We start from the raw sequence: 21,226 nt of genomic DNA, 5'->3' as shown, positions 1-21,226 counted from the left end.
AGTGAAAGTCGTCTCTTAGTGAAAGCATGGCATGCACCTTTTCTTAGGTAGTTTAAGGATGGATTTAGATAAAAACTGGTGAGGCAGAATGTTCTATGGACAGTTACTTTGTTCAGATCCTCTTACTGCCATCAGTCACTGAACATTTGTGGGAAAACCTCTGTGCTATTTCCTTATAAGGCTAAGACACACTCTGTTCCTTTGAAGGTTTAAAAGTCTAGGTCTTGGTCTCCGTCTCGGTTATTTATTTATTTATTTATTTACTTACTTATTTTCACTCCCATGGCTTCTCAAGAATTTCAAAATTCTCATAGTATTTGAAATAAAGTAAGAAAGTGGACATGACTGGCAATATGGTACAGTCCTGGTTTATGAAGGAAAATTAGCAGACCCAGAAGAAATAGCCTTGCCACGACCCCAAAAGATTATGAAGTAGGTGTACCTTATTTTAAGTTAAAGTAATGTATTTAAAGGAGATCTCCTTTTCTAATAATGATTCTGACTTTGTTCGTCTTTTTTTTTTTTTTTTTTTTGTCGTTAACAAACTACCAATCTCCATGGCACTAGTGATTAGGGCTGCTGCTCTTTGACTCTAAATAGATTCAGTGATACCAAGACAGCTAATCTTAAATTTTAGGTTTTCTTTTCTTTCTTCTTCCTTTTTTAAAAGTTTATTTATTTTGAGAGAGAAAGAGAGCTCATGCACACACTGTGGAAGGGTAGAGAGAGAGGGAGAGAGAAAAAATCTTCATCAGGTTCTGCGCTGTCAGCGTGGAGCTTGATGCAGGGCTCAAACTCATGAACAATGAGATCATGACCTGAGCTGAAACCAAGAGTCTGACAGTTAAACAACTGAGGCACCCAGGTGCCCTGAGAATTTCTTTAAATTCCAACATATCTTTTCTCTTCCTTTTTTTCACTTCTGTAAAAATGGTGCGTGCAGAGATATTTATAGTAGGGGAAGAGGCAGTGAGGTCCTTATGCAGGAACATAGGTAGGCAGTTTCAGGGCCAGGAAAAAGAGAATATTAAATGCTAAAGCCAATTCCTACAATATTTAACTGAATTTTGTATCATTTTCCATATTCTGTGTTTATCATCCATATATGTCGGGTTGTCAGCTTATAATAGGGTTAGGACATGGATTTGGATCAAGTTCATAAATGTTGGTTGAATTCTGATGAGATCAGGTCCACTTCACATCTCTATAAAGAAAATTAAAATATAATCTATATGCTCTATTTCATTAAATAAATATAAAATTAAATAAATAAAATATAGTCTAGGGCCACGTGGGTGGCTCAGTCAGTTGAGCGTCCCACTTCGGCTCAGGTCATGATCTCACAGTTCGTGGGTTTAAGCCCCATGTAGGGCTCTGTGCTGACAGCTCAGAGCCTGGAGCCTGCTTTCAATTCTGTGTGTCCCTCTCTCTCTGCCCCACCTCTGCTCATGATCTGTCTCTCTCTGTCTCTCAAAAATAAATAAATGTTAAAAAAATTAAAAAAATGTATATAGTCTGTATCATCTATTACATTAAAATATGTCCAAAAATTGTTGTCGTAACATTGAAGATGTCGGGGCTTGTCTTGGTGCCTGTTCATAAAATGTAAGCTCCATGAGGTCAGGGAGTCTGCTGTAGTCCAACTTGTTAGCATCATATAGAATTATGGTGGATACATGTTACACAATCAGTCTTTACTGCATGAATGCATGAATGACTGAAATATGTCCAGGATGGGAAGAAGATTTCATTTACCCTCTGTATCAGGATGGAAACATTCCTTAGGGGAAGCCTTCTGTGAGCTTATCTACCAACCATTGACCTTTGGGCTGAACTCACTGGGAAGATCCTATAAGCATGGGTGAGTCTTGCTTCCAAGCCAGGTATCTCCCCTGCAGTAAAGGAGAACTTGACATATGGCAGGTCTGCTTGGTGTAAATTGCTGTTACAGTCTAGTGATTACATGAAAATCAGTGTATGTGATCCTGAAAAATTGAGAATCAGATTTTCTATTCAAATGACTACACCAAAGTACACAGTCTCCTTTGCACCAAGCCTGAGCTGCCAAATAGCTGATCATTTTTCTCTTTGACGTCTTGAGTTTAACAACAGATGGTACGTAATTGAATAGAAGCGACTGTCCTTCTATGTTTATTTTCTTATCTGAGAAATGAAGGGTCAGAACATGGTGTCTGAGCCCTTTGATGCTTTTCAGAAACAACAGCTGGAAGGCTTCAGAGTGGAATAAAAAACCAGCCATTTGATTCAGACTGTGTAAAGACAAAAGATTTCAAAGGAGTCAAAAATTGATCATATCCAAAAGCATATAACCAACATTTAACTTTGCCTTTAAAAGAATGGGTGATTGGGAAGCTTTGTGGTAAACTTGGTTTTTCTGGGAATTAATATAGCTAAGTTATTATGATAAAAATGAGGCTAGTAAGTTACCTTTTAGGTTTGTACTTTTCTAGGGTGCTAGTTGGTAGAAGAAAAAACTCCCTGTGTGGGAGCCAGAAGATATCACTAAAAAATTTTTAAAGACCTGATGGAGGGAACTTGATCCTATATAGTACTCAGGAAGCTGGGAATTTTATATAGTTTGTTAGTGTTTAATTTTTTGACAAAGAAGGATACCTCTATTGCAATGGGTTTCTCTAGCCTTGCCCTCTAGACTTCTTGGGGCAATGCATTTTTCAGCATTCAGAGACTTGTTGGGTTCATTACCATAATGTGGTAGCAGACTTGAAGCTAATTTGAAATCCCAAGTAGTAAATAGAGCCCACTCTTTATAGTGTCCAGTCTGAAATGTGAGGATGACCATATAATTTACTGTCCAAACTAGGTCACTTAAGTAGGAAGTATACATGCTTGACCCTGTGCCAGGATGTATGGTCATTTTACCTACCGGAATTCAAAATTGAATGTGCACAAAATCACCTAAAGGGCTTGTTAAAACACAGATTGCTAATCTTCACTCCCACAGTTTCATAATTCAGTAGTTCTGGGATAAAAAATTTGCATATCTAAACAAATTCACTGGTGATTGCGCTGATGGTGCAATTTTCATTGAAAGAAACTCTCCTTACTGTCCCATCGTCCTCTGTCAGACAATCTTCTGCAAGTGCAGATACCCATGAGGAAGGTGGCAGAGTAAGTTTGTGTTGACTCCACCCTGTTATCTCTGGACTGGTCTGTTTTGCCTGTCCAGAGACTGCTCATGCTGGCAGGTTGAGACAGCTAACTTTCAAGGAAATGCTGAAATCAGATGTAATAAATGTGACTCCTGGTATCTTGCCATAAAACGCATCGGCCTAGGAAGTTTTAACACCTAAATTAACTCTAGAGGCAGTAATATTCCTGTTTTGCACTTGACTTCAGAAGCATCTTAGATCTAGTGGGAAATAACCTTGACTGTTTTTTTTTCTTCTTTCTTCCCTCTGTCCTTCCATCCCCCCTTCTTCTGTTTTCCAATGGTGTTATATATAATTACATATATATCTACTTTGAGGCCTTCACAAAATGGTGTCAGCCCATATTTACTCAATGCTTCTTGTCTTACTGTGTTAAAGACTTTACATACATGATCTAATTCAGTCCCATAGCAGTTTTGTATGGATGTTATCAGTATTACATCAGGGAATGGGACTCCGGGAGCTTGGCAGCCTGGCCTCTTAAACGGTATTTACTTAGTAACTTGCTACCTAGTATACTCAATAGCTGTTTTAATGTGGCACCCCCACCCTCATTCTTCGGACTTTGAGAGACTTTCTTTTTTTCTTTTAACGTTTATTAAAATTTTTTTTTCAAGTTTATTATTAGAGAACGCGGGCGAGTGAGCTTGTGCACATGTGCTAGTGGGGGAGGGGCAGAGAAAGAGGGAAACAGGAACCAAAGCCAGATCTTTGCAGACAGGAGAGAGCCCAGTGCAGGACTTGAACTCATGAGATCATGACCTGAACCAAAGTCAGATATTCAACTAACTGAGCCACCCAGGAGCCTCAAGAGCAACTTTATTTTTCTATTGCTGCTCCCCCTCCCCATTGTATTCTGTTTAAAGATGGCAGGGATGGTTTTAATTTATGTTTTAAGTATAACTTCCCCCCTAAGATGTGTGCCTGATACTAGGTTGAGCATTGTTATAGCCAGAGAATTATAAATACTATATTCCAGGGGTGCCAGAGTAGCTCAGTTGGTTGAGCATCTGACCTCATTCAGCTGAGGTCGTGGTGTCTTGATCTCTTGATCAGTTTGTGAGTTTGAGCCCCACACGGAGTTCCCTGCTGTATGTGGTCAGCTCCTTGCTTCAGATCCTCTGTTCCCTCCCCTTTCACTGCCTCTCTCTTGCTTGTGCTCTCTCCCTCAAAAACTAAACATTAAGAAACATAATTTAAAAAGTACTATCCTCCAAATACATCGTTGAGGATGGAAGTAGTTGAGGATTTTAGCACCTGCTGATTGGTGATTGGGTGGGGTGCAGTGGAAGGGGAGGGAGCAAGTGTGGGCAGTGGTAAGGTTGGGCTGATTGAAACCCTGTGGTCTCTGGGAGCTGCCATGAATGGAGTACAGGTGCCTCACATGTGCTCAGGGAGCTCAGGCTCATGGTGAGATCAGCTGAGTGGTCTTCTTCAGGGTAGTTAGTGCTCTCTACCTGTTTCTTCAAGTGTGAAATGGGCACTATAACATCTCAGCAAATGGTAATTCTCTTCCCACAACTTGCCCATTTCCCCTTAGTGTGTCTTCATGCTGTGAGTATCTAGGTGTGTCCTCATTTCTTCTGTAGCACACTATAATGGATGCAATAACTTACAGTTTATGTGTATGTAACCATTTGTTTATGTTTGTGCATACGATTATTATGTGTTTATAGTTTTATTGAAGTATATAACTTACATGCTCAAGATAAAATTATATTTCTCTGGTATTTTAGGGTGAATACATATTCTTTCATTTTTTTTTTAAACTTATCAGGGATATTTAAGTGTTTTAGTACTAAAATTGTTTTCAAGTCTGTCTTTTTTTTTAAAAAAAAATTTTTTTTTTTTTATGTTTTATTTATTTCTAGGAGAGAGAGAGAGAGACAGCATGAGCAGGGGAGGGTCAGAGAGAGAGGGAGTCACAGACTGAAACAGGCTCCAGGCTCCAAGCTGGCAGTCAGCACAGAGCCCGACGTGGGGCTCGAACCCACGAACCATGAGATCATGACCTAAGTGAAAGTCAGACGCTTAACCAACTAAGCCACACAGGCGCCCCTGTTTTCAAGTCTGTCTTAACAAGAAGAATATATGAACTACAATGTGTGTGGGCTTGTTTTTTTTTTTTTAAACCAGTGTGATTTTTGATTCATTTTCTCCATAGGATTAGGTGTACTTTAAAAAAATTATTTCTGGGGGTGCCTAAGTGGCTCAGTCAGTTGACCACTGAACTCTTGATTTCGGCTCAGGTTGTGATCTCTAGGTTTATGGGATCCAGCCCTACATCTGGCTCCTTGCTGATAGCATGGACCTTGCTTGGAATTTTGTCTCCCTCTCTCCCTGCCCTTCCCCTGCTTGCTTGCTCGCTCTCTCTCTCAATAAATAAAAACTTAAATATATTTCTGGATTAGATGGATTGCATGAGATTGGTTGAATATGCTCACGTTGTGGAATTCCCCTGTGTGAATTTTAAATTCCTCTGTGTGTAATTTAAATTCATAATGTTTAAAATATTTGAAATAACTTCGGTGATTAGTCATAAACCATAATAAGTAGTGTATTAACTGAAATTTTTGCTATGCACAGGTGTTTTTGTAGCTTATGACTCTAAAAGCAAATAAATATCTTACTAGACACTAGTAGGATTAAGCTATACCAATACCAACAAAGACAAAGGCTTTTATCCTTATCAGTGTATGTCCATATAGGTAATAACTAACTATATATCTGTGGACTCGTGCAAGTACAAAGAAACATACACACTGACTTGTAAGTATAGTAATAATTGATTGCGTAGTTCTTAGAGGCAATTTTGATATACTTTTATAACCTTTAAAAATGTTTGTCCTGGGGGCACTTGCGTGGCTCAGGGGGCTAAGTGTTCAACTTTGGCTCAGGCCATGATCTCGTGGTTCGTAAGTTTAAGCCCTGTGTCGGGTTCCGTGCTGACAGCTCAGAGCCTGGAGCCTGTTTCAGATTCTGTGTATGTCTCTCTCTCTACCCTTCCTCCATCCATCCTCTGTCTCAAAAATAAATAAACTATAAAAAAATTCCAAAAAAAAAAAAAAGTTTGTCCTGGATGAATACCTTTTAGGCACTCTCTTTGATACATCTTCTTCACAGAATAGCCCAAATTGGAAATCCTAAGTAGTCATCAATGATAAAGTGTCCAGTTTGGATCCCAAACTCAGTATGAGCAAATGTAACCCCTTAGCAACCAATTATAGTTCTCAAATAATAAATAATAAGTGACTTACTAAGAATGTCCTCCTCCAGTGGTAGCACAGGTATTGCTGCCACCCAGCTCACAGATCATTTCTGTTCTCCTAAGGCATTCATATGTGCTCACGTTATCTCACAGAAAAGCTGTTTCCTTACCTGCCTGCAGCCCGTGGTCTGTGAGTCAAACAGCGTTCATTTCAGAATATGTCTCAGTATACACTTCACATAAAGGCTGTCACACGAAGGGCTCTTGCTCGTCTTGAAGAACAGATGAAAATCAGGAACTTGACAGAAACTGCAACATAATGAGTCTCCTGTTACAGTTGAGTTGGTCGGTCAGCTGCTGCCAGGAAATGGAAGTGAGAGAGATGTTTGGATCTCTGTGGGTGTCAGGCTGGCCTCCGTGTTAATGTCTTTTCCTTCAGTGATCCAAAAGAAGCTTGGCTTCCCCCGCCCCTTGAAATTTTCTATTTTTTTCAATATCACCACATCATTCGGCAAATGAATATTTAGGCAACAACCTAAATAGGTTTTTTTTCTTACACTTGGCCAAATCAACTTGCGATAGGACCCAGTGGCAGCCGGGGTGTTATGCTAAGCAGGGTTCTCTTAAATACCCTGGTCGGAGGAACTTGTCGACAGCCACCCAGTGTAAATAGCTGCTCACACATAGGTAGTAACTGGGGCTACCTGGAAATGCAGAATTAGCATTTGAGTAAGTAAGCATTTTTGACATCAGAAGCCACATGTGTTAGATAAGAGGTGCTGCCATTGTCCCTTTTTCTCCACATTAGTTTTTCTGTATTATAGTATTACTGACAGATCAGGAGTAGTACTTCAGATGGCCTCCTCATTTGGTAACGATTTGCTTCGTTTGTTTTGTAGTGAAAGTGCAGGGCAGGACCCACTTCATATTTTTTAGTTCAAGTTACATGGTATGATTTGTCACGTTCACAAGAATGCTCCAGTACCTTTCCTATCAAATGAGAGTGTGCAGTTAGATTGAGAAGCATGCACAGTTTGGGTTGAAGGCCTTATCAAGGTGTGACTCAGCACCGGGTAAGAAAGAAAGAAAACCATGACCTCTAATGCCCTTTATAAGATGCTTACACATCAGGTGTGTCCACTCAGGTTGCCAGATTATGGGCTCATGGTTTCACTCATAAAGTTAGGTTTGCCTAAGAAGTGTGTACTATAGCTGTCTCAATAAATGTTAGCACTTATTACACTTCTGATAAACCAGGTGCTGTTCTAGATACTGTGTATGTACTGGTAAGCAGTGTTCCAGACCCTGCACAGGGAGCTGTGACTCAGACCCAGGTTTCTTTCCTCGTGAGCACGGCTTCTTATTTTTTTGCCTCACAAACGATGGGTCCTTCATACTCTGAGCAGAGGCCCCAGGGGACCCACAGATGGTATAGGGAGACTGCCCGCTATGGTCTGTGTGAGGGATCCATTCTTCTGTGTTAGTCGGGGCCCATGCAGTGCCTGCCACCGCCTGGACTGCTGGCACTAAGAACGTCCATGGGCAGGTGGGCTCCGGCTCCATTGGCTTCAGCTGAATGGGAAGTGGTGGGGAAATACATGGAAGTAGGGACTAGCCTTCAGAGCCTGGTTATTAGTACCGGGTGCACTGCAGTGCCCGTCAGATGTAAACATGCCACTGATTAAATGGATGATTTGGCATGAACAGTCTCTTAGCTGCAGCTCTCAAGACTTCGCTGATTTATAGCTGGAGGCACTGTTTATTCTTCTGGTCTCAGGAGCACCCATTAATTGTCCCCTTGCTCTCGAAGGCTTCCTGTAATCGCCATGGAGTGCTCTGCATACCTGTTACTGAGTGTGACTGGGAGGAAATGAAGTTAAATTCACTGGAGCTGCTTGTGTTCTTCCTGGTACCAGGTCTTGCAAAGGCCAAGGAGATAACCCTATATATGCGGTCATGTGATGGCTGGTAGTCTAGGAAAGTGAGGGGAATGGTGTCTAAGCCCCAGAGGGATGAAGGAATTGTGACGCAGAGACACCACCCACGGGGTCAGCTGCCATGGCCCGGAGCTTGTCAGGGGCCGGTGTTCTCTCCTCTGTGGATGAGCCAGTGCCGAGCTTATGCTGTTCTAAATACTTCATGTGTTTTAACTCACTGAGTCCTCACAGCTCTGTGAGCTGGGTGGGCTCTGTCCCGATTCTCTCCCCCACCCTTTTTCTTAACAGTTGAGGAAACTGAGGCACAGCAGTCCTCAGTAAGGTTCCACAGTTCTCAGAGCTGGGATTTGGACTCCACTAGAGCAGTTCATAGAGCTGTTGCTCTTCACTGTACTTTTAGGTCTGCCCCAGTTTTGCTTGTTGTTTTCTAAATAAAAGACTTTTCAGATTGATGTACACCTAAGCAAAACCTGACTGTATGCTGTATTTGGCTTGTGGGAAGCCCGTGTGTGGCATTTGTCTCTACTTGCATTGGCAGGTAGCAGGGCAAGATGGCATGGAGGGGACAGCTGGGAACTCAAAGGGAATATTCGCTGCCAAAGGTTAGATCAAACCTATGTACACACTCACAAACACTGTTCAGGAGCACTTTCTTTGTATTAGATCCTTTTACAGCCAATTCCCATGAGAACCATTTGAGGGGTGACCATGCCTGTTTTTATGGAAAGAAAAAAACCCCAGGAGATAGAGCCTCAGCAAACTTAAGTTTTCCAAGCCAGGAGGTATCAGTGCTGGTCTTCGCAGCTAGTCTTGAGAGCCACAGTTGAGGATTCCTGACCCAGGCCTGTGGGTGTCTCTTAGAACCAGATGAACACTGAACACAGATTCGTGAATTCACGAAGGGTCTGAGAGTTGGGTACACTGGGACAGTCCATGTTGGGAACACAAGAAAAGTGTATATTCTCATCAAAAACTGCTGATTGTAATCACACAGCATTTTAGTGTGAGATGAGGAACGTAAAGAGAGTGACGGCAGGCAGATTGGCAGACTCCTGGTGCCAGGGCACGCAGTAGAGGCAGAGGGTAGGGCTTGGAATTGGGGGAAGATGAACATGTAAGCGTCCAAGAAGAACTTGGTGAGTTATCTGTTTATCTCGTTCTCTTAAGACTGCATGTGTCAAGACAGATTGTCTGACTTGGTAGAGTTCTGGGCCCATGGAACCTGACTGATGGCGGCAAGGCCGGGTCTTGTGATTCATCTTTCCTTGGTTGAGAGACTGTTGGAAGAAATACTGGATCTGCTACTCCCCCTACCCCCTACCCTGCTGCCCCAGGCCTCTGGACTGTCCTCTGCTCTCTGCTTACGTAGGGACTTTGAGCAGTTTTGACTTTTTTTTTTAATGTTTGTTTTTGAGAGGGGAGAGAGAGACAAGTGTGGGTGGGGAAGTGTCCGAGAGGGAGACACAGAAAGTGAAGCAGGCTTCAGGCTCTGAGCTGTCAGCACAGAGCCTGATGTGGGGCTCCCACTCAGAAGAACTCACAAATCGTGAGATCATGACCTGAGCTGAAGTGGGATGTGCTATTGACCAAACCACCCAGACACCCCAGTTGTGACTCTTTTATTTATTTATTTTTTTAAAAAAATTTTTTTTATTTTTATTTATTTCTAGGAGAGAGAGAGACAGCGTGAGCAGGGGAGGGTCAGAGAGAGAGGGAGACACAGACTCCGAAATAGGCTCCAGGCTCTGAGCTGGCAGTCAGCACAGAGCCCGACGCAGGGCTCGAACCCACGAACCGCGAGATCGTGACCTAAGCGAAAGTCGGACGCTTAACCGACTAAGCCACCCAGGCACCCCAGTTATGACTCTTTTAAAGTCATTGTTTGTTTATATATCTGACTGGCCATCTTCATGACCTGGTGAGCTTTAAAAATGCAAATTCCAAGACCCTTCCCCCAAATAAACCAAACCAGAATTCTTGTGTTTTTGGCTTAGGAATCTATATTTTCAAATGTATTCTGGTAATTCTGAAATGTGGCCAAGTGTGAGCATCCCTGCCTTCCTGTTTTGGAGCCTCTGATCATATAACAATTAGAGGAACTTTCATCTTCTGGGCAGATGTACTCCCAAACTGTTTTTCTGTTCAGCTCACTCCAGCTGCTGGGGTGCCCTTATCAGTTGTTGCTCTGGCTTTGGACACACTTGCAGAGGTGTGCCCTGAGAGCAGAGCGTTTGATGATCAGAGTATCCGGAAGGTGGTGTTAATGAGGTGAGCATTCATAGCCATGGTGAGAGAGTAAGACTAGAGCAGGCAAAGATGAGGTGAAACCCAAGGAGGAAGGAAGGATATTGAAAGGAGGCTTATGCAACAAAAACAATGTTGTCGGACTTCTCCTGAGGCCTTTTATGTTTTATATTTATATTCTTAGAGTTTTATATCTCAGATCACTTCTCTCATCAGTTTTTTCCTCAACTGGATGGAATGGAATGATGCAAGTTTGCTCTCACACTGTCTGTTCTTACTCTCTCTTCTTAGCAGGGAAGTCTTAGGAGTGGAGTTTTCCTTTTTCTGCACACCTCACCTTGTCACCCAGGTTTTGAAAACAGGCCCTAGCTGTCCCAGAACGTGGAGTTCTGGGAAATGTGGGCATATTTGTGGATGACTCAGCCGTTTTTCAGCGCAGGAGTGCATCCTGGGCATTGGATATACTTAAATGTGAAGATGATCTTGTATATGTTTTTCTCTCTTGGAATTTGAAATAACTGTCTTATTAAAGTTTGCAAAAATGTTTTATCCTGACAAACTATTGATCACATCTTTATGTATTTTTAAAATTAGTTATTTGTTATGTTATCAACACACATAATAAGTGTTACCCAACACTTGATACCAGGCTCAATACAAAATAAAAAATAATGATCATATTAATAATAACATAATAAATAGGTACAGGTCATGTTCCTTGCTTTCAGGATTCTTAACCATCAAAAACAGATAAAGTGTTTTCTTCTGTGCTGTTTGATTTATGCTGTATAATTCTGTGTTCCTGCATCCCCTTCCCACTTAACTGTTGTGGAATCCTATGATTTAAGTTGTCTATGATTTCATCCTGATTAATCGTTTCCTCAGAACTCTTCACATATCCCCAAGACGATGGCTACTCCCACCACCACATGTTCACAGACACACTTACATTTCCTTTCTCCAACACTGTTTCCAGCCTGAACTTTGCCTTTTCAGTACTAAGAATGGTTATATATAAATATCCCTTGTGTATTCATACTACAAATAGAGTGGGTTTAACGTAATCCCCAAATACGTCTGTTATTGTTTCCAGTCAGTTTCCATCCAACTTGTTATCAACTGCCCTTAAAAGTTGATTTTCTTTCTTCTTGGTTCTAGAAATGTCCTATTTTGTTCCTTATCCCAAAATCTTTACTTAAGTACAAAAACAACTTTATTGTTAGTGCTTTATATTAGATTTTCTTCATTGGATGGTAAGACACACTAGTGTACTTTTACTCAGCTTGCTGTCTTGAGGACTTAAATTAGCCTGGTATAGAAATTCCTTGTTCTTTTTTCATAGCTCTTTAGTATTCCATAATTCATGTAGTCCATATTGATTGGCCCTTAGATAAGTATGAAAAAGAGAAAGAGACAGAGAGACAGCATGAGTTGGGGAGGGGCAGAGAGAGAGGGAGACACAGAAATCCAAAGCAAGCTCCAGGCTTTGAGCTGTCAGCACAGAGCCCGATGCGGGGCTCAAACTCATGAACCACGAGATCTTGACCTGAGGTAAGGTTGGACGCTCAACAAACTGAGCCACCCAGGTGCCCCAGTAAGAACATTTTCAGTGAATTTATTTTAACCATAACAGCTATTTGCTGGGTAAGTTGTATCATAAAAAAATAAAAAACGTTAGGGCACCTGGGTGGCTCAGTCGGTTGAGCATCTGACTTCGGCTTCAGTCATGATCTCATAGTTAGTGAGTTCGAGCCCTGAGTTGGGCTCTGTTCGAAACCTGGATCCTGCTTTGGATTCTGTCTCCCTCTCTCTTTGCCCCTCCCCGCTCATACTCTGTTTCTCTCTCTCAAGAATAAATAAACATTAAAAAAAAATTAAAAGTTTTTGCAGGCAAGTGTGTACATGTTGGGTGTGTGAATAGATGCAGGATTCTACTGGACATTGAGAAATCTATTGAGATAAGAATTACAGAGGATGTTAGTACAAGGCCCTATACATTATATGAATTTACAGAGTTATTTAAAGGAAGTGGGTTTGGAAATAGTTCTCTGTGAAAGAGATGGTCTTTGGTTCTTTCTAAATGATTCTTACTTACACATTCGGGTGAATTTCAATCTGGGATTCAAAAACAAGGTGACAGCGAGCGTACTGTGGATGGAAAGTCAGCAAAGGTGGAGTGGGCCACAATGTGGAGGGTCCTAACTCTTATGCTGAGGAGGTCACAATCGAGGATGGAGTGAATTTTTTGTGTTTTGTAGTAAAATGATGGATGATACGCTTTAAAAAGTATAACCTGAAAACTGAGTACAGAGATGCCTTTTTTGTGTTTCTCTACATGAAGCATTAAGTCCTGCGCAAGCCAGCACATTGATTTAGGGTGGTGGAGTGGTAGGAATTATGCCATTAAAACCTACTTAGTCAGTTTTATTTTAAAGCACGTCTTTTGTTAGTTTTTTAACTTCTTGAAATGAGTGAACTCGATGGCACTTGTGTACTTAGGTTTATCTGAGAATTATGATGGAGAAACAGTCTTTTGGTACAATATGTCCACCTTCTGGTAGGATGACAGAAGTGACATTTTATAACATGTACTGATATATACAGTATTTCCGTATTTTGTAGGTACTCTACAAAACCTCACTGTGGGGTAGCTCTAATGGTGAGTCACGTGTTGAATACCTTGTCCCAATTAGTTGAAATGCTTAAATAGATTTTCTGTGTTGCTGCTGTTAGATTATGTTTAACCTTAAAAATCAGAAGGAATGAATTTTCAGTTGATGTTAGTAGCAAAGAATCAACATTGAGAATTTTAACTGTTCAAAAAACCAACAACTTCAGTGCATATATTTCCTCTTCTATTTCCTCTTCTCTGTGTATCTTGGAAAGATAATGAGGAAGTAGAAGAGGGATTCCACCCCACCCCACATCTCTGCTTTTCTGCAGTGTAACATTTCTGATAATCATCATACTGCTCCCATCTGCCCTTAAGACCTCTCTCAATCGTTACTTTCCTGGAAGTGTCCCTGATACCTCAGTGGTGTTAGTATTTATCCCATGTGGCCTGTGTTTTTAAAACTCACCCAGCTAGCAGGGGCTGTGGCTGTACTTGCTGGTTGTTTGGATTGTCCAGTGCCCACTACCATAGTAGGTTCTCAGAAGTGCTTGTTGAGTGAATGTGTGTTACTAAAATATGGGGAGGCTGAGACTGTCCTTACAGGATGCTCTGATTCTGTAGGTAATTAATATAAAACAAGGACTGTGACTGTTTTTAAATAGTATTATCCCAGGGGCATTGTGTTAGCACTTGGATTTGCACATTTTTGAACTCCTTTTTGTGGGTTTCTGAGCCCCCGATCTGCATATCGATTCATCTCAGGTCAGGTAATTGAGAGGATTTCTAACACCATGTATTTAGTGCTCTATCTGCTCAGCTCTTTAGAAAATTGTTAGAACAAGTTAGGAAAAGGAGACTTGAGAAATCATGTGAGTGGAATCATTGAGCAGGAATGAGACTTAAGAATGTAGAGAATTACTTCATTTCTGTTAGATAAACTTTCCCAGAGTTCTGATAAACAGATTGCACTTGCTCATGCTGTGTGTGATGTGTGTGGGAGGAACCCACCATAGCCAGTTTAAGGGAAGGCTTTGTGGGTAGTCTTCAGAGAATTTGAGGTTAACTGAAGTCAGAGGAAGTGTTGTGGGTGGTCACATGCAGTTTCTTTTTTCCAGTTTTCACCCAAAGAGTAGGCACACCTGAAAGTGTGCAGTATCAATTTTCTCCGTCCAGCATGCTGATGTTAGCTAAGCACACTTGTTTGTCCTTCTTGATTGTGTGAGGATTGTGGGGTTGTCCCAGGCAATTTAATTTCCCCGGCAGCAGGAATGAGAAATTCTCTGTGGTTTTTGGCAATTCATGCTGTAGAGTTGCCTATCTCTTTAGTTAATAATGTGAGCACAACAGTGATTCTCCCGCTGCTTTGTATGGACCATTCGGCCTAATCCTAACAAAGAGTTGACGTGGCCAAGTTTCTGGGCTTTGCCTTGCTGCTACCCTGTGATGCTCAAGGATCGCTAGGCGTGTTAAATGAGGTCATGTGGTCAGGCTTGTGTGACTCAATCATGACTGGAAGGCTAGTGCGGAACCACTATGTTCAGCTTGAACTGGGTGGGGCTTCATCAGCCTCTTTCAGAAGCGTCACAGACTTCCTGCAGGTGGCGTCTGTCTAATCCTGCTGCGGAGTTAGCTGACACCTGGGCCCTCTTGTGGCTCTGCCTTCCGAGCAGCTGGTTTTTGTGTAGTGTCTCCACCAAAGCCCGTGCCTGAAGGTGGCAAAGGCAGCCTCCAGCTCTAAAAGGTGTCCAAATTCTCCGGATCATACACTTTGTTCTTAATCGTAGATAGTGCTAGGAAAGATCCATGGTGGTTTTGCTGTGGAGGATGGAAAGAACTGAGACTAGAATTAGATAATGTGTTCCTTCAGGAAGCAGAAGCACACAGAAGTACTCCATTGGGGTAGGCATTACGCAGAAGTGCTAGGAACGAATCCTAACCTAGAAACGGTCATCCACACTCCCACGGAGCATCCATTAGAGAGTTTTTGTTGAATAGCTGCTAATCCAGCCTCTAGGGGGTCAGTTTTTGGTAATAAACTAGGTGGAAGAAGCTTCTTGTTGACGTGACGACTGGATCCCTTGAGTTCTTTTTCCTTGTCTTAAGCTGCTTATTTTATTAGTAACAAAACCATAATGTAGACGCAAATTATGTGTTGCTAGCGTGGGGGCCACATGTCCTGGTTTGCCCACAGTGTCCCTGTGTACACCTGTTGTGCCAGCTCCATAAGTGACACGTTCACTCTCAAAAGTATCCAGGTTTTGATAGTGAGTCTTATGTCATAAGAAAATGGAGGCACCTGGGTGGCTCAGTTGGTTAAGCATGTGACTTTGGCTCAGGTCGTGATCTCATAGTTTGTGTGTTCAAGCCCCATGTCAGGCTTAGGGATGACATCACAGAGTCTGCTTTGGATTCCCTGCCTCCCTCTCTCTGCCCCTCCCCCACTCGCGCGCGTGGGCGTGGGCGTGGGCGTGTGTGTGCGCGCGCATGCGCCCGCTCGCATGCTCTCTGTCTCTCAAAAAGAAACATTAAAAATTTAAAAAAATTATAAGAAAATGAAATGATCAAATAAGCATGACTGATTGGGTTCAGTAAACATTCCCTTAATAGTGAGTATTATTCTTATGTTTATTAGAGAAATTATTGGAGCTTTGGTTGAGAGACCTTATTAACTTAAAACCCAGCTTTATTTGCAGTATTGATGGAGTTTATTTCTGTCAATTTCATTTGGTAGCATAAATAATTAGCAATGCTTTCGGTAGTATCAGTAGTAGCTTCGAGGTACTTCATTTCAGTATCGAGTAAGGATTACGACCTCAGCTTCTGGAGTTAAACTGTCGCAGTCTGGACCCCAGAAACCGCTTTTTTCAACCATGTGACTTTGGGAATATTATTGAACCTCTTCATTGCTAACATGAGGGTAATGCTAGGGCTTCCCTGTTTTTGGAGGATGAAATGGGTGGATTTAGGACTAACAATAGTGCTTGGTGCATAGGGAGTAGTGCCCAATAATGTTAGTTATTTTATTTCGTTAGAAAATAATTATTCAGTGTTGGGGCACCTGGGTGACTCAATTGGTTGAGTTTCAGACTTGATTTTGGCTCAGGTTGTGATCTCAAAGTTTGTGAGATTGAGCCCCATGTTGGGCCCTGTGCTGAAAAGCACAGAGCTTGGTCGGTATTTCCGCTTTCTCTCTGCCCTTCCCTTCTTTGTTCTCTCTCAAAATAAATAAATAAACTCTAAAAAAAAGTAACCATTCAGTGCTAAAAGTACTAGAAAAGAGTTTGCAAGGGACTGGGAAGAAGCAGAAAACTTAAGGCCTCAAGCAGTAATGCCGTTAGTTTAGAGTCCTGGCAGTTGGCTTATTTTCTTCCCACTCCCAAGTCTTTGCTTGTCTCTAAGACCACACAGCCTCCCTCTGGGTCTCAGCTATGCTGAGTGCAGGGCCAGCTGGGCCAGAGTCTGGACCGTCGGTATTTGAGGGTGGATTGGCAGAACTGAGTGCTGGGTTGTTAATGGTAGTGAGGGAAAGAGGGGTTTGTAGGGTGACTCAGATTTCTAGTTTAGGTGCCTGGGTGGACGGTGGTGCTGTTAACCATGTTTAAGGGTAGGGTGCCTTTATTTTTTTAATGTTTATTTATTTTTGAGAGAGAGAGAGAGAGAGAGCACGTGTGAGCAGAGGAGGGGCAGAGAGAGAGGGAGACAGAATCTGAAGCAGGCTTCAGGCACTGAGTTGTCAGCACAGAGCCCAACGCAGGGCTCAAACTCCCGAATCAGAAGATCATGACCTGAGCTGACGTCCGATGCTCAACCGACTGAGCTGCCCGGGCACCCTCAAAATAGGCATCTAATGAAGCTTGCATATAGACTCCATAGGAGTCACTCTTTTTATTGTTTTGTCATTTTGAAGAAGTGGGACTAAAAAAAATTGCCTTATTATTTATGACTAATACTGTCTCCCTCCCAAATTTGTTTAGGGCTTATTGGTATCTAGTAACTTGGGTTTTTATATTATTTGAAACCCTGGGCATATTCTCTCTGTCCACTGATGTTTCAGGATCCTGGATCTGGGTTCTCAGTGCAGGCAATACTACCCAGAAGGCCAGTTTGTCAAATTTGGAGTTGTTATCGTTGCTATTGTTTTGTCTCAGTATTTGGTGCAATGTGATTTTAGAAAACTATCACTGGTTAAGGGACTGAGTCACATACATTATACTAAATCCATGAGCTCTGGTTACACATTCTATGTGCTTGTCAGCATATGTGTGTAGGCAAACAAGTCCAGAGTGTTTGGAAAGCCTCGTTTATGACATTTAAACTCAGACATGGAGCAGAAAGCTCTGGGAAATCTGGTGACTATTCTGGTCCCTTGCTCGTAAGTTAGGCTGATTCAGTCAGACATGAGGCTCACTTCTGAGAGATGCCGTGGAGACTGCCCCGACTGTAGCCACTGGGTATTCTCCAGCCTCATTCAGAGAGAAATTGGCCACTTTCCTGACATTTAGAATGCTTGCCTATGAAGTTGCTTGAAATAAATGAATTTCCAACTTAAGTCCATGTCTTCAATTTTCGAATGAGAAGAAAAAGAGAGTATGTGTTCTAAGAGTTATATTATACCATTTTTGCCATTTTAGATGATTTCTTATTGTGGTTTATAAGATAAACTTAAGAATATTCGAAATGTAAGTTGCCATTTGAATAACATGAGTTTCTTAATAAATTAAAATTTTTAACAGGTTTTATTTCTTCCACTTCCACTCTAATAGGATTTATTGTACTTTTGAAACTATAGAAAGATTATGCTTAATTAAAAATTTTTCTGTATGTTAGGAAAGAATGGTCAATTTTTGTATTTTTTCCCCTGTGAAATTCATGTGTCTTTTACTATTTACTGTTGTCCTTTTTACATCTGTAGGACAACTTCTTATTGGTCTCAGTTACTCTTTTCAGACATTTCCATTGTACATTTTTCTAGGCAGCTCTGGGACTTTTGTTGTGGTGTGTGCATGCATGTCCATAGCACTAAAGATGCTGAAGGAAGACTGTAGGGAAAGGTCAGGCCCTTTTTATACCTGGCTGTATATAGAACACAGGTTTTGTTCTGCTGTTTCATGAATTTTAACCGCTAGATGGTGCTAGAGGGCTGGGGGGGGAGTTAAATAATTGCATCTACTAGATGCTTGTGTTACGTTGAAATTAGAAACTATTGACCTTAAATATTTGCTTTTGAATTCTTTTATGGATATTGAAAGATTATTTTATTTTTCATCATGATAGTAAACTCCTTATTTTTTAAAAAATGTTTTATTTATTTCTGAGAGGGAGAGAGAGACAGCGTGAGCTGGGGAGGGTTAGAGAGAGGGGGAGAATCTGAAACAGTCTCCAGGATCTGAGCTAGTTGTCAGCACAGAGCCCAACATAGGCTTGAACCCATGAACCATGAGATCATGACCTGAGCCGAAGTCCGACGGTTAACCGACTGAGCCACCCAGGCACCCTGATAGTATACTCTTTAAACCATTATACCCTATGTCCCTCATCCTGCCAGCCACCTCCCTTCTGGTAATAGTTGGTTTGTTCTATATAGTTAAGAGTCTGTTTCTTGTCCTGGATGTCTCTCTTTTTTCTTATGCTCATTCAGTTTGTTTCTTAAATTCCACATATGAGTGAGATCATAGGTATTTGTCTTTCTCTGACTCACTTATTTCACTTAGCTTTATAGTCTCCGGTAGCTTATGCTTATTGTTGCAAATGGTAAGATTTTGTTGTTTTTATGGCTGATTAATATTACTTTGTGTATACCACATCTTCTTTATTCATCTCTTGATGGACACTTGAGCTGTTGCCATAATTCAGCTGTTGTAAATGATGTTGCAATAGATATAGGGGTGCATTTATCTCTTTGAATTAGTATTTTTATGTTTTTGATGTAAATACCCAGTAGTGCAACTCCTGGATCATAAAGTAGTTCTATTTTTAATTTTTAAAGGAAGCTCCATACTGGTTCCCACAGCGGCTGCACCAGTTTGCCTTCCCACCAACAGTGCAAGAGGGCTTCTTTCTTTCCACATCCTTGCAAACATCTGTTGTTTCTTGTGTTTTTTATTTTAGCCATTCTGACAGGTGTGAGGTGATACCTCTTTGTCCTTTTGTTGTACACCCCCCTGATGATGAAAGATGTTGAGCACCTTTTCAATTGAACGATTATTTTAAATAATCCTGTTGCACAATTTTTTTTAAGGTGATATATCCCTAGTAACTATTTATTCATTTCTCAGCTATTGTCTTAATGGTGTTTAGTGTGAGGGAAAACCATTATTTATAAAAGTGAAGTGATTCCCAAACTTTAATTTGTTCTTTTTTTTTTTTTTCTGATTTTCTTCTATAATATATCCCTTTTCTTTATTTTTTCCTAGTAGATCACATTTCCTCATGGTGATTATAAATTTCTTGCTGTTGAGGCTGTGCTGTCTTTGGTGCATGGGTGTGTGTGCAATCACAGATACAATTTTGCCTTAGTGATTTAATGTGATTTTATAGATTTTCATAGTGACCATTGCCTTGATGGTTTCACTGAGAAACCAATTCCTGGTATACTATCTGAAAATGAGAATTGAGTCATGTGAAGAGTTTAATGGATATAACAGAGTTAGTAATACACACATCGGAAGATTTCCAACAAGATCAGTCTCTTGAATATTACTTTTAGGAATTATAGAAAAATTTGTTTTCACAAATTCTCTGAATATGTTTCCTATCTGCATAAAAGGCGAATTAACTATGTTACTTACTGCAGCCTAAGAGAATCCTGAAATACTGAATATGATCCTGAAACTTTATGTAAGAAATTTTAGACTTCAAATTATTTTAAGATTATCAATTAATTTTTTAAAAAGGCCAAATAGGATTCTTGTTTTATTCAATATTAGTGTACTATTTTGTATTAATTTCTGATTCTAGCACAATATTTTGTATTATTCCTATTGATATTTATGTAACTAATGTAGATAATTCATTCTTGGTTGGCCTGGGAAGTAATTTTTGTGGCCACAGTATTGGCATTGACATAAAGTAGAACCATGATAATTTTGATGTTTTCTGTAACATGACTTTCTAAAATAGTAGAAAAGGGTTCTCTTGCCATTTATTTTCCAAATCCAGTGTGTTAAGGTGTCCCATTGACTTACTAAGATCATGTTAGAGAATAAAAGCATCACTTTAATGTGCCCACTGACTATACAGAGGTCTTATTTTAGAAACATTAAAATGGGATTGAAAATATTTTAAAGTCCTGTTAGAATTGAGGTCTGAATTAGAGGATTGAATAAGCTTTTGGGTAGAGAAGTGTTTGTTAATTCCAAAATGCTAAATGGAAGCATCTGATGCTATTAAAGATGGTAGGTTTTTAGTATTTTGGATGATTCTGTCATGACCAGGCACATTAGGGGACCAGCATACACAATTGCAGTGAAGGGGGTAATGTCATTTTGAGGTTTTCAACTGGAAGTTGTCATACAGTGGAGAGAAATAGGGGAGTGGGGGGAGCACAAGACACATGATTCTAAGGAAATTTTCCCAACCACAGTGTTCCTCTTTTTTATATAGTGTAGCTGTAACTCAACCTAGACATAATGGGGAGAATGGAGGAATAAATTAGCCTTTCAGAGTGCCTTTTCATATCAGCTGATCTAAAACATAGTCCTCTTAACCTGGCTGGTGTTACACAATGCAGGGTGGTGGCTACACAAATGACCAAATGAGGGGTTATTAATTCATGTGCCGGATTGCCCTTGGAATTTATGGAATTGGAATCTGGAGGGAGAGATGCACAGTTTGGCAGAGGTCCTCAGATAATTTTTTAACCACTTTGCTCTCAATCCCTCAGCCATATCGGACTCACCTACTAGGACCTTAGCAGTCCCTGACTTCTGTTCGTGATGGTAGTCACTGTCAGCCTAGGTTATTCTTTATGCTCTTATTTCTGTTCACTTTGGCTTTTCAAATTGTGCAGATGGTCTGCAAGAGTCTAATAAGG

General features: G+C 40.9%; 2 protein-coding genes across 2 annotated transcripts in view; one reads left to right on the top strand and one right to left on the bottom strand.

The window, feature by feature from the left end:
- Window positions 1-6,639, bottom strand: part of P2RY14 (purinergic receptor P2Y14) — a 55,220-nt gene extending 48,581 nt beyond the window's left edge. Inside the window, exon 1 of the mRNA XM_039241003.1 lies at window positions 6,570-6,639. The gene's annotated coding sequence lies outside the window, so the exon portion shown is untranslated. The remainder of the gene's footprint in view (window positions 1-6,569) is intronic.
- MED12L (mediator complex subunit 12L) overlaps window positions 1-21,226 on the top strand; it is a 324,782-nt gene that overhangs the window by 172,877 nt on the left and 130,679 nt on the right. The gene's annotated exons all lie outside the window — the stretch shown is intronic.

This window comes from Hyaena hyaena, unplaced genomic scaffold (assembly GCF_003009895.1).
Source record: "Hyaena hyaena isolate Hyena2069 unplaced genomic scaffold, ASM300989v1 scaffold_186, whole genome shotgun sequence".
In the NCBI taxonomy this organism is placed as follows: Eukaryota; Metazoa; Chordata; class Mammalia; order Carnivora; family Hyaenidae; genus Hyaena; species Hyaena hyaena.
The sequence above is the reverse complement of the archived record's forward strand: the minus strand, read 5'-3'. Positions and strand labels throughout refer to the sequence as shown.